Raw genomic sequence first — 14,411 nt, forward strand, 5'->3', positions numbered from 1 at the left:
TTTTATTATACACAATATGTATATATATATATCGATGCCTTACTTCACTGTGATATTTCCATTAACTTTGCAAACAATACAGTTAAAGGTTCTTTTAGGAAAATTAATTGAAAAGCTGTAATTTCCCTAAAAGAGAGAATAATTAAATTGTATTTTTCATAAAGCTAATTGAAATGTACATGGCACCACTCTGAAGTAAGCCATCGATATTGTCTCCTATAAACACAGGAAACATAAATATATTTCATTTTATTTATTACAATAAAAAATTAAATTAAAAAAAAATTTAAAGTAGGTATATTTTGATGAACAATTGCCATGTAAAAGAAATAGGTATGTTTTAATGATAAATAAAAAGTTGATTAATAATGAGAGATAGTTGACCGTGTATGAATTATATGAGAAGAAGATAGTTGGGGAGTTGCGGTCAAAATATAACACAAATAAGTTTAAATAACTTATTTAATCGTGCCAACGTTTTGGCCAGAATTTCTAGCCTTCATCAGGGCTAAGGACAAAGAACAAGATACCAACCAATGAATACAAAAAATAAAACATAAACAGAATGACTTAAAATAAATAATTGTACAGACTGAAATTAATAAAATTAAAGTGATGAAAGAAGTGGAAAATAAAATGTATGTATAGTTAATTGAATAAGTAAGTAAAAATAACGTAATTAAAGAAATAAATAAAAATTTGAAGTTATATAATGCAAAGGAATATGAATATTTTAATTTATTAAAAATTATGGAAAGAAAAGATTATATTTTATTTTTGTATCCATTTTGTATTCAAGAATTTCAGCCCTGATGAAGGCTGGAAATTCTGGCTGAAACGTTGGCACGATTAAATAAGTTATTTCAACTTATTTGTGTTATATTTTGACTGCATCTCCTAACCATCTTCTCCTCATATAAAGTTGATTATCAATACACATAAATAATTTTATCAGTTTTGATCAGTAATTCATAAAATGGTTATATCTGAATGAACAATTTTTTTCTTTCAATTTAACTCGTTATCATATTTAATTATAACGATGTGTTTGTGCATAGCTGAATAAAAAAAAAAATGAACAAAAAATTTTTTTTTTCTGAAATTCTAATTTTTTCTCATAATTAATTATATTATCTAAGCAAGAATGTAAAATTAAGTATAAATTTCGCTATAAATCTCAAATAGTAATACTAAAGAAAACTGAAAGCAATTTTCGATAGTATTGTACATTCTTCCCAAAGACCCAAAGAGTGTACTCACAAATTATTCTAAGCCAATAATCATATTCTGTATGTTCTACCATCCTGAACTGTTTAAACGTAAAATTCCCACTTTTTGATGCTAGGGACAAAATAGGCCATTGCCCGTTGAAGGGTTAATACTTTTGTTCTTTTATAAATTACTATTTTTTTCAATATATAACATTTCATATGGTACAACCAGATTAGATAATATTTTTTTTTTTAGATTAAACGAAAAATAAGATTTTCGACTCTGCTTATTTATTTAAATTATTCTATCTTTAGTGTAATACATTCATATTGTGAACCAAATTGAAATCTCTTTCATACCTTATTTTTCTATTTTTGTTGATTGAATTGTCATTAATACATTTAGTTCAACTATTTTTTTTTTTTTATATTTATGTAAAATATAAATTTTTTTTCTTCAAAATAACAGTTAATTTTACTCATCTGTATGAGATGTGATAAGAGATAAAGATAGTGTTTGTATGCATCGTAAGTCATCTGCTAGAATATAAAAAATAATATAATAAATAAAAATAATAATATAATAAAAAATATAATATAATAAAAAATTTGTTACACTGATTTAATTGATAGATCAAAGTTAATTTGTGCCATAGTGTGCTATAGAATAGCCAACGCTAATATTAAAAAAAAGCTCTTTAAAGATAAAGAAGTTAATATTCATTCGTCTAATATTGATTTTATGCTCTTATTTATTGCGAATTAGCTTACATACAAGATTTTCCTTTTAATCCCTCAAATAGAGACCGAATTTTTATGTTTTATAATTATAAAACATTCTTACATAAAAGAAAAATAAATAAAATTGTAAAAAAAAAAATCCAAATAAAATAAAAAAAATGACTTATTGAAGCAGTGGAAAGAAAAAAGGTGAATAAAAATAATTTTGTTTTATTGACAAATACTTTTTTTTTTTTTTTTTTCCCGCAAAAATGATAAAAAATATTTTTGTTAAGAAGATATGAACAATAGAATTTAGGAATTTTAAGTCTTAACTACTGCTAAATTATAAAAAAAAAAATTAATAATGTGAAAAATAAAAGAAAAATCTTCATTAGAAATTTTAGTTAATGAAGCCTATGTCACAGGCGTGTTTTACATTTAATACGTTCTTTTTTTCTTGTGAAATTATCTCTTAATGTAAAAAAAAAAAATTATAAAATAAATTTGTAACTAAAAAAAAAACATCCAAATAGTTTTATATCTATGTTTATTACCATATATATAAAAATATGAGAAATATAATTTGTATTTAAATGCACTTTTACGGATAGGAATTCATGCAACTGTTTAGAGTTATACTAATTAGAGTTATCGTATTAACTAAATACGAACTGCATAAAAATCTGGTCTCTGCTCAAAATGTTTCTCTTTGTGTTCACTTATATTTTATTTAGATTCTTTTTTTTTTCTTTTTTTTTTATGTTAGTAGTATTTAAAAAGGTTAAAAATTACTGTCAGAGGAGAATTAAATTTGTATCCGGAATGGGGCAGTTTTTCTTTGTGAAAGGTTCAAAAGCATTAAATTTGTATCTTGTAGGCTGTGACGTTTGATGCGTTAGTTCATTAAGGTGTGTGTTCATGATTGAGAGGTGGACATTACAAGTAGTTTCAATGTAATTAGTTCAATAATAGAGGTTAATTTTACGATTTTAACAAAATGATAGTAATTTTATTGTAATTTATTTTTATTGATCAAACAAATCGCATGGTCTCAACGTATATTTCATAATTTTACTATGTTTTGTAGTTTATATTAAATAATAAAAAATGTTGATAATAAATGATAGTTTACTCGAAATTTTATACCATTTCATGTCCATTTAAATTTCATTTGACTCTTGAGCGCTGTCGGTGGTCATTATGAGTTACACTGCATTATAACCTTTCTTGTTAGTGAAGTGGTTGTGGAAACAGACTTTATGTTTACTTGTTTGGTTAATTACTGGTATTACCTTTTGTTTCTATATATATTATGAAATAACAAAGGTAATTTATTTTAACTCATTAAATACACTTTATTTGTGGATAATTAAATGAATATAAACTTTAGGTATGAATATAACTTACAAAAAGAAATGAGCTCTGGCCAATAATAAACTAAATACTTTATATAAACCAAAATTATATATTTAACTTAAAACACAATCATCATAAAATAAAATCTACATAACCACCATTTTTTATACAGCTGTACTAATTTACAAGTCCATCTAAATTATATAATAAATTTAATAGGGATAGGAGTTGGAATTTAGAGGAGGCGGTGATTGCATCCTTATCTGGTAGTCAGGGAGGTTGCAGTACTGCTACAATGGTCTCTGAAGTTATTTTTATTTATATTTTTCCTGGGTTTTCATCAAGAAAAATTATAAAAACTAACGAAAAAGCCTACTGTTAAAGAAAATACTGTCAACAGTCTTCTGTCTATTGTAACAACTTAAAATAACCTATCTGAATAAGGACACCAACTACAATAATCCAATTTATTCTCACAGTTGTTTCGGCCCTAAGGCCATTATTAATTATTAATGAGTCACAAATCGTTTAAAAAATGTCTTTCATTTGCCGGCTGATTGCCCATATCTTATAATCTTAAAAAACAAATATCAAATTAATATCAGAACAGTTTCGTTTAAAATTTCTTTAAAAAGGCTATTCACTTCTATTCTTTAAAAAATTGTTTCCCTTTTTTACTGAACACATCAACAACTGACAATAAAACCTACCTTCAACAGGTTAGGACTGTTATAACTAAATTACTGAGATTAATTTATTTTAAATTCTTTTTTATTTGTTTTTAATAATTTAACATTATTTATAACCATAATTATCGTATTTTTATTATATATTTATTTTTTGGCTCACACACAACACCCACCCCACACACATACACCCACATATGTACACATAGATGTAGATGTAATATATATACATCTGTATATTTCAAGAATTTAAACATTTCGTCTCGTATCTAACAATTTATTACTAACATATTGATTTTACTTACAATCTCAGAATAATGGTGGTTTAGAATCTTATTTAAAGTTTACCGTATAAATATAAGCCATTATAAAATAATAAATTAGCAACCTATCTGTTTCGTACATAGTGTAATTATTACTTAAATGTTTGAAATTTTAGCTACCAAAAACCTCCTGGGGACATAAAAACTTAATATTTTCAAATAATCTAAATCTAATTAAGACAATTTGACTAAAAAGAATAGAGCTGTTACCCACTTGGAACAGTTATAATTGTCAAGTTATAAATCGAAATTCAGCAAAAATTAGTTTATTATTGGTAGAAATGGCCTTTAAAGAGTTTAGGTTAAGTTTTAAATCCTATCAGATAAATTTTCCTGAATAAGAACAACATAACCTTATCAGTGTTCCTCTATCATCCAGCACCGACAGCATTCATGGTTGCCCTTCATCTTCATGAAAATTCTACTCCTACCGCTATTTTTTAAAAATAAATCCTTAATTTTCATTCTTTGAATAATATTTGCCCTAAACAATATTTAAATACTTTGTTCATCCTATTGCACAGTCACAGGTTTTGAGTTGAAACAAAACAAAAGAAGAAATAGAACTGAATTTTTTTTTTTTTTTACTATATTTGGTCAAAAATGTATTGTCTTTTTACCACACATTAATTTATTATTAGAAATTTGAGGGTGCAGTGAAAAAAAACAGTACATTTTTTTTTTTCAAATTTGAGTTATCACTGCCATCTATTAGAGCAAAGATTATAAATATAAAATAATACAAAAATTATAAAACATAACCCATAATTTTTCCCCTGTACCTTCCAATTATTTATAATTACCATCTTAGATCAAAATACTTCCAAACATTAAATTGGATCATCATTTGTCTGGGAAATAATCTAGTAAAATGAAGTTTGAATAAACCAAACCTTTATTTGTCTTATATCAAAACTTATTTTTATGAATGGTGCCAAAGTGTTATAGTAAAGTATTAGAAGAGATATAGGTTTAGCTCTTGCCTTTTTTTTTTTTATCTATTTTATTTTATTTCATAAAATTTTAAATCTTTTTTATATTTAATTACGATGTTTAAGTCACTTTTTATTAAAATTACCTTTGTTATTTACGCATTGATTGAAAATTATGAGGTAACTAGTAATTTGCATTATTGTCTTGTATACCAAGTAAAAGTTAGCTCTTAATTTATTTAATTGGTATATTTGTGTAATTATTATGAAATTGATTACCGTACAAATATAGTAAGAAAAAAAAAGGAATAATTTGTGTTTGGTGTAATATTGTACCCAAGGCATTAAAGCATACTTAGAGTTATTTTGTATTTAGAGTTCACATGTTATAGAAGAATATAATATATATTATCTTATCACTTCTTCGAAATAGGTTTTATTGTTTAAATAAAATAATTTGTATCCAAGATATTTCTCAAAAAATCTTTATTATTACTCTAAAAGTCTAATGTTTCAGCCATCCTCAAGAACATTCTTAAATATAAATTTATTCCTCCCATCCAAAAAAATAAAAACTTTTTGTAATAACGTCATTAAATTTAGCCTAATTAACCTATTTTGTAACTTTTTTATTAAATTTTAAAACTTATAATTACAGATTAACTTATTATAACTCACTTGTTGAATGTGAGGTGTTAATTTATATTTAAGATTTTTCTTGAGGATGGCCAGGTTGTCTGTAACATTGGACTTAATAATAAAGACTGAGACTTAACTTGTATACAAATTATTTTATTTAAAGAAGAATATTATATCAATTTTATTTTTATTCTTTTTTTTTATTCAATGCTCAAAACATTCAAATAGTAATTGTATGTTTTGGAAATGAGATGTTAGTCTTGTGAAACTAATGGACAGCTACTGAAATTTATTGTTTATTTAAGAAAAAAGAAAATTGTGTATATACACTGGATATTGCTTGTAACAACCTCCAAGAGACCAGTAATGTTCGATCATTATGGCCAATTTTTCATAACCAATCATGTAAATGTGAAGTAAAAATTCTATACAATTCATTACTGCTACAATTTCTTAAGACATTTCTTCTGTTTCACAGGAAACAGGTTTCAAGAAATTTGTATTAATAATTAAGAGGAAAAGTGATTTTTGAAGATCTTGGTTGAAGGCCCTTCTTTTCTTAATTGATGATACAGTTGTATTTATATACTATTCTTTATCTTAGCTGATTTTTATATCATCATTTTCAAAACAATAGCAAAAGCGAAACTTCTCCTGAGTGGAAGTTTGTTTTTTAGACATGTTGATTTATAAGTAATAAGGTAACCGAACGGTAAACTAAAAAGGAAGATGGTCTGGGTGCGGAAGAACTCAAATAGTAATTGAACTATTTAGTGTGAGCCAACATTCCACCTCACTTTAATTCGTCAAGGCTTTCTGAATGACGGAAAGCTACAGAAACCACTTTGATTCTTTAGCTTTCCATTGTTCATAAAATCCTGCAATGCTGGGCGAAATGTTGACTCACAATAAATATTTTAATTACTATTTGTAAAAAAAAAAGATGTGCAGTGAAACATAAAATTAAATAAGAATTACAAATGGGTTTTAGACAATTACTAAAAATGGAAACAATAACAAATAAAGAATTAGATAAAAAATAAATAAAAAAGATGGAAAAAGGAAATAAGAGTTAAAACAAGAATAAAGGAATGGACAAAATAGGGCTCTCCTACCTTACACAATGCAGATAAGCGCAAAAATGAAATTGAAGTTAGACGGGATAGAGGAGTGGTGGGGATTGGCGGTACTGTCAATTCCAGTCACCGCCGACTCATGGCTCACAATAGATAGTTTAATTACTATTTTAGTTCTTTCAACCGCACCTGGACTATCTTCCTTGTATATAAACAGTAAAGATTTCACTGACTTGAAATTAATCCTCTCTCCCTTCAAAACATGTTTCTAAAATTAAGTTTCTTGTTTGCAAGGCCTTTGTTTGTGGTATAATGTTGCAAAAACCATTATCGTTCGATGTTTTCATTTGAGAATTACTGGTCTGGAAATATTTGTCGCTATACTGATTCATCTTTGTATCCAAGCTTGTTATAAACAATATTCAGCGTATCTGTTTTGAGCATGGAGATACTATTTTTTTTTTCTTTTTCTGATTTTCCGAATCTAGATACCAAAATTGTTATTCTACTTTATAAAATATGCAGATGCATGTGACATGTCCGCTTAAAGGAGGGGCTATTAATGGCTAACTGATTTCTCCTACTATATACTTAATTCTGTTTATGGGAAGGATGAAAATTCGTTTATCAAAAGTTTAATGATCAGTATTATTTTACTTCACCATTCGACAGGAAAATTACAAAATAAATAACTAAGTATAGTTCTATATTGATTTTATGTTCAAATATTTGTCGTATGAATGTTGTCCAGTGAAAGAAAGGTTTGATTGTTCTTGATATAATTTAAAAAATGAATTTTGTGTTATTTAAGTTTACAAGATGAAACTTTTTCTAAGGCTGAATGTACAAAAGAGATTTCTACCTGAGTTTTAATTAATTTATTTAATTTTGTACCTGTCATATAGGAAGGTAACGGAAATGTATTTCGATTTCTATTCATTATGTCTTGCAAAGAAAGTTCTCATTTATTTAAAAAACGACAGGTCAGTCTTTTTTTTTTTTTAAGTGTTATAGTCGTGTAATTTTGTTATTTTTTAAATTTAATATCTTGGTGATATAGTGTTCAATTTCATGATCTCTTTCATCTAATTACTTCATTATGTTTTTTCGTTCCTTATTAAATTGATTCTATAGGATTGTTCTCAATAAAAAGATTATAAATTAATTTGGAATGTTACCAAAAATAAGTCAAAAAATAGGCATATTACATGTAAGGATAGTTTGAGTAATAAAGATAAAAAAAAAAATTAGTTTTAGTTTTGAACCATTTCCTATAAATTAACAAAAAAAAAAATTATTAATATTAGAATGATAATTAATTATATATTATTATGTTCATAATTTTTTGCAGTGTCGGTTTTTTTCACACTTTGTGATTTTATCAATTTTTTTAGTTCATTAACTAATTAATACAATTATATAATGATCTAATTTGATCTAAAACAGAGTTGGGCAAAAATATTAAGTTTTTTTTTATTACTCTTCCTGATGGTGTAGCTTAACAATTAATTTTGTTTTGTTTTTTTTACTGACTTTTATTTTGTTGGCTTAATTTTTCGATTCAATCATACAAGAAGGAGATTGAATTTCAAGATAAAAAGTTTTTGGCATGCTTATTATATTTTATTTTTTAAAAATATTTTATTTTATATTAGGAAATATAAAAAAGGGTTGATAACTAAAATCCAGTCGAGCCCAAAAATAGCTATATTAATTTTGGCGTAAAGTGCTATTGAAAAAATAAATTTTAGCTCTTGTATTATGGAGTAATGGTTACTAGACTTCCTTTTTTCATTATATTTTGTTAGTTGAAACTAGTACACGGTCATAACCCGTTGAAGTTTTTGACGTGAATCGTTCTACTGCTGTAGAAAAAAAATTGATTTCATGAAGCAAGGTGAAATGGAAGTTTGTGGGAGGGGTTAATATTGGCCAGTTTTAACAGGAAAATGTTTATATTGTAATCTTAACAATCCCGGTAATGCTGATCAAATTGGATAAGCTCCTGATATCTCGTGTAAATCAAATGTGAGCTCCTCTTACAATATAAAAATTTGTCCTGCTAGAAATGACTTAAAAAATGGCTGTTATATTATAATTATTATCATTATTTGGGAACTAATATTTTTATACCTTAAGCATTATTAATTAAATTTTAATATATTATTCCATTTTTAGAAATTTTTTTTTTTCCTCTGTCTTCAGAACCATAAATTTTATAATTAATATATCATATTTAGTTTGGCTTTTCTTCAATCAAAGATCTATATAGTCCCAGAGTGGGAGTGTCGATATTCATTTTTCAAGATCACTGTGAAATAAATATTGACTGACCCAGGCAGGGATCAGACTCCACAATGTTCCAAATTAAGCACTCCGGGACCCTTGTCGCAACATTTATTCCCTAAATTTGAATTCTAATGATGGAGCGAACCCCTGAAACAAAAACCTTATTATGTCAATGTATTAATTTTTAAGTAATAAAAGATAATGAAAAAAGTTTTTTAGCCAGTACTTCATTATTATTATTTGGCATTAAGATCCATATTCTAATGGAGACAATCAGCTAATTATCCCATTACGTTGTCTCCAAATTGCAAGTATCCAACAGCTTGATGGTGTATGTGCAACAACGCAGTCTTTCCATTTCAGCCTTTATGTTTTATAGTTAATCTAACTACTATTGAGTTGTTCAGATGTCTTAATTTTTCAATAGTTTATTACTTTAAATATATAAAATTAGATTTTTGTTTTTATCTACAACACCTGCAAGGTACTCATAAAGCTATTTAGAAATCTATTATATAAGGTTATTCTATTCCTAGTAAGGTAGGATGAGGAAAAGTATCCAGCAAAATAACAATAGCTAATCAAAGGTATGCCAAACACCAATCAGGGAAAAAAAATTAAGTAATAAAAGTTCAATTATATTTGAAATGTATTAAAAAAAAACAAACAGAAAAATGTTTATTTAATAAAATTATTGTTACTTTGATATGATTTTTTTTTCTACAATTAAAAAAAAAATATTAAACATACTTTACTCTTAACCTTTAATTTTATTATAATTTCAAAATAGAAAAACAAAAAACGCAATGCACAAAATTGTTAAATCAGCTCTCATTCTATTTCTTGTCCAAATGCTTCTGCGGACTTGATTATACTGTTACAATTTTTCACAATGTAACGCTTCGAGCTTTAAAAAATTTTCATATTGCATCATTGTGCCAAATTTCAGATTTTATGTTTAGAATAAGCTAAACATTTTTTGCAATTGTTCTAGCTACTCCATTTGGGAATGATAGATAAAATTAAGAAAAGAAGAAAATTTCCCAATGATAAAATGTCAGTAGTCTTTGTAAATAAATTTAATTGTCAAAAATTTTCAGAGACTTTGTAAAAATTACAATTTTTTTTTTAAATTTGTGATAAAATTTCAGATTGTGTCACATACTTGTCAAGGTTCTCGATCCATTTAGAATAGTAGACATAAATGACAGTGTACTTATATACATATATATATTTATTTTTCTTTATGTATTGTATTAATGTTTGTAAATCGAAAAAAATAAACGATTTTTGTTTACCCAAATTGTATTATTCAATCTTATGAACCTTAAAAATCCAAAAGAGTGACGATTTGCTTCTTTTTTTCTCTTTTTATTTCAACCCTTTTCTTGGAACCGAGTGATAAAGAACAAAATATTTTTTATTGTATATTGAAAATAAAATTTATTATGTTGCAGGAAAATAATCCAGATGACGGACAATAAAGGTATCAAAATAATAAAAGAAAACTATTTTGATGATTAATTATAAATATTTTTCTTCTACTATTTTGAAGGTTAACAATAAATAGTTTTCTTATACTATTTTGGGTTAACAATAAATAGTTTTCATCTACTGTTTTGGGTTAACAATAAATAGTTTTCATCTATTATTTTGGATTAACAATAAATAGTTTTCATCTATTATTTTGGGTCAACAATAAATAGTTTTCTTTTACTATTTTGATGGTAACAATAAATAGTTTTCTTCTCCTATTTTGAAGGTTAACAATGAATAGTTTTCTTCTACTATTTTGATACCTTTATTCACCACCACCCGGACTATCTTACTACAGTCTACTTCATACGGTAAACTATCTTCTTCTAATAGAAATTTATTATCTTTTTATTAAATACTAGGGGAGCACCCCCTGTTCACCTAACAGTGGACCAACACCCATTTTACGAAATATAGTACTGTTTATTTAATTGACATTGTATTATTTAACAACATACCATGGCTCAAGAAAAAAAAAATTAAACTAAATTATACTGAAGTAAATTGATTTTGTGATACGAGTTGAAATGGAAGTAGTAAGAGAGCAAGGTTGGTGAATTCTAGCAGGGAAATTTTTATATTTTAATGGGAGAGTAGGGAGTTAGATGATCCTGGCATCCTTAATCCTGGCAGTAACAGTCCAATTGAGTGAGAACCTGTCACTCATGATCTCCAATTACAATATAAAAATTTTCCTTCTAGAATAGACTTATAAAGTGCTTGTTTGATTCTAATTATTATTTTTATTAATATTATCTGTTTTAGGGTATAAATGGGAACGTATAATTATTATTAATAAAATTTTAATGATTAAATTTTATTGGCTTGTTTGTAATGAAACGTAATTGCAACTGCACGTAATTGTAATTGCATATGAAATGCCAGTTTTCACAGGTAAGGCCATTTAGTAAAACAAATTTATGAAGTCAAAAAAATTTTATTTTAAATATTTACATTTATTTTCTCTAATGTGTTATCAACTTTTCAATCCAAGAACTGAAAAATTCAAGGATTTGTGAAGAAATGTATTCAGAAAATGGATTTTTGACATGGGAATCATGTTCAAAACTTTCATCTTTAGGAAGTTGTCCACATTTGTGAACAGATAGAAATCTCTTGGAAATAAGGTGGACATTAAGTTCATGAGGTAGCCATAGATCTAATTTTTTTTTTACTTTAGCAATGATCTTTAAGTGCTGAGAAACTGTCGATACAGTTGTGCTACAAGTCTTTTAACTGTTTGGTAAGGCTTTTCTTCCACAGTAAGCTTAAGTTTATCCCTGCCAATTGATGCTGGAAGTCTTCCTCTGGGTTGGTTATCCAATTCTGTCTTCAGCCAAAAAATTTTCTAATCACTGACTAATGGTCCATTCCTTTTAACACCCTTCCCAGAACGTCACGGTAATGTTTCTTGCAGCTTGGACTTCTTAGTGTCCAAGTTTAAACTCATAAAAGATAATTACTATAAGATTGCATGTTTTTATGGTCATATTTGAAGGAATACGAAACAATTTGTATCAATTGTAATGATAGTAAATATTATTAAAAAAAAAAGAGGATTAATAGCGGCTCATTATAAACAACATAAGGTAGTAAACAACAAAAGTCCAATAATCCCATTTTGAATTTTTGAAATAATAAAAATGGATATTTCATATGAAATTACACAATAATACATTATTTCGTTTCTAGAAGTTTCACTTCTTTATACCAGTTTCAAAATTGAGGCTGTATTTTTTTTTTTTTTTTTGTGATTAATTATTTGCAATATTTATTTTCTTGTAATTAAGTTCAAAGGTTTTCAAAACTATATTAGTGCTGTAAATAAACACCAATGTAAATATTTTAAAACATTTTATTTAATATAGAAAAAATTCCTAAGCCATCTACACAGTTGTGGCACACACACCATATGGCACCATAATGTGGTGTACTCTCGATAATCCGAACTAGCATAAAAACGTTACTTGTTTTGAGAAAACTCGGCAGAAAATAAAATTTTTGTTTTTAAATAAAACAAACTTATACTTATGTTTATAAAAATAAACATAACTTCCTGATCTATAAGTAAGTTATTGTAATCACTGTGAAAATCTAAAGTGGAAATTTTTATTCTGTAAAACTAATTTAACAAATAGTTGAATTATATATAATACCAATTTTGTTGGGATCTCATTTTTTTTTTTTTTATCACTTTAAATAAATCCATAAAAATAGTATTTTTTTTTTATTTCTACTTTTTTTCACTTATAAATGAATAATCTTATTGTTTTAACAACTTTATTATTATACAATTATCACTTAGTATTACTGGAGATGTAAAAGAAAACAATTTTTTTTTTTAATTTTTACTTTTTAAAACTTCAAACTAACAGTTCTTGTAAAATATGTAAAAAAAATCTACATTCATATTGAAGAATTTTTTTGGCTATTACATTCGATTTACTTACCTTGTTTTCATTATAAAGAGGAACAACATAAAGATCGGTAAAATGTAAATATCAGCAATGTAGGTCGTAATGTAAATGATAAAAAATTATATAAATAGTACTACATAACCTATAAATTCAACATTTGTTCTAGAATTTTTATCATAAACTTTTTAATTTAATTATCTAGATATCGAGTTGCTAAATTTAGTATTTTCTTTTAATGGAGGTAACATAAATAAAGTAATTGAACAAACAAAAAATTTCTTTTCTAGTAATAATATAATAATAAATACGATGTATTTTATAATTTTATCCCATCACTCGACTTCTCTTTCTTTCTTGAAAAATTATTTTTCAAACATTTTGTAACTGCCGCCATTTTATTCCCCCTAACTATACTTGGCAATCTCATCAATTTTGACTTGTAATTGTACATTATTTTCATGAATTAATGTATTATATTATACATTATTTTTGATTATTTTAATGAAACCTTTGTATAATTAACTGTCAAAATTGATGAGTCTGCCAAGTATTGTGCGAGGGAATAAAAAATGATGGCTGTTCAAATTACCTACAACTCTAGAAAACCTGATTGAACATCATTTAAAGTAGAGTAAATTTATTAAAATATTAACCCTAACTGAGCTCTTTACGTTATACAGTTCCTGAGGTACAGTTTTTTTAAAAGCAAAATTCACTCTACTTTAAATTATGTTCTATCAGGTTTTTTAATGTTGTAGGTAGTTTTAACGAAATGGAGCCCCCACGAAAAATTATTATTTTTTTTTTTCATTTTGAAACAGCCGCAATTTTTTATTCCCCCTACCTACACTTGGCAGACTCATCAATTTTGACTAGTAATTATACATTATTTTCATTAATGTAATAAAAAATTGGGATGAAATAACCGACTTGTTTCCCTTCTAGGCCTCTTGTACTACAGTGACAACTCACCTACCCCACTGTTTTCAATTCAGGGTCATAATTCTTATTTAGTTAATGTTTATGCACCAAAATGAAATTATACGAGAAAAACAATTTATACATTTTTGACATATTTATATTTTGGTATGTAAAGATAGCTGTAATATTTTTTTTTTTTAATCATTTATTTATTGTTATTTACAACTGTATAACATATATACAACAAGTAAATTTGCTGTAGGTGAGATAGTGACATAATACAAACATGTGGAGAATCTACC

This window comes from Halyomorpha halys, unplaced genomic scaffold (genome assembly GCF_000696795.3).
Source record: "Halyomorpha halys isolate HHAL.00 unplaced genomic scaffold, Hhal_1.1 Scaffold1593.1, whole genome shotgun sequence".
Classification (NCBI taxonomy): domain Eukaryota; kingdom Metazoa; phylum Arthropoda; class Insecta; order Hemiptera; family Pentatomidae; genus Halyomorpha; species Halyomorpha halys.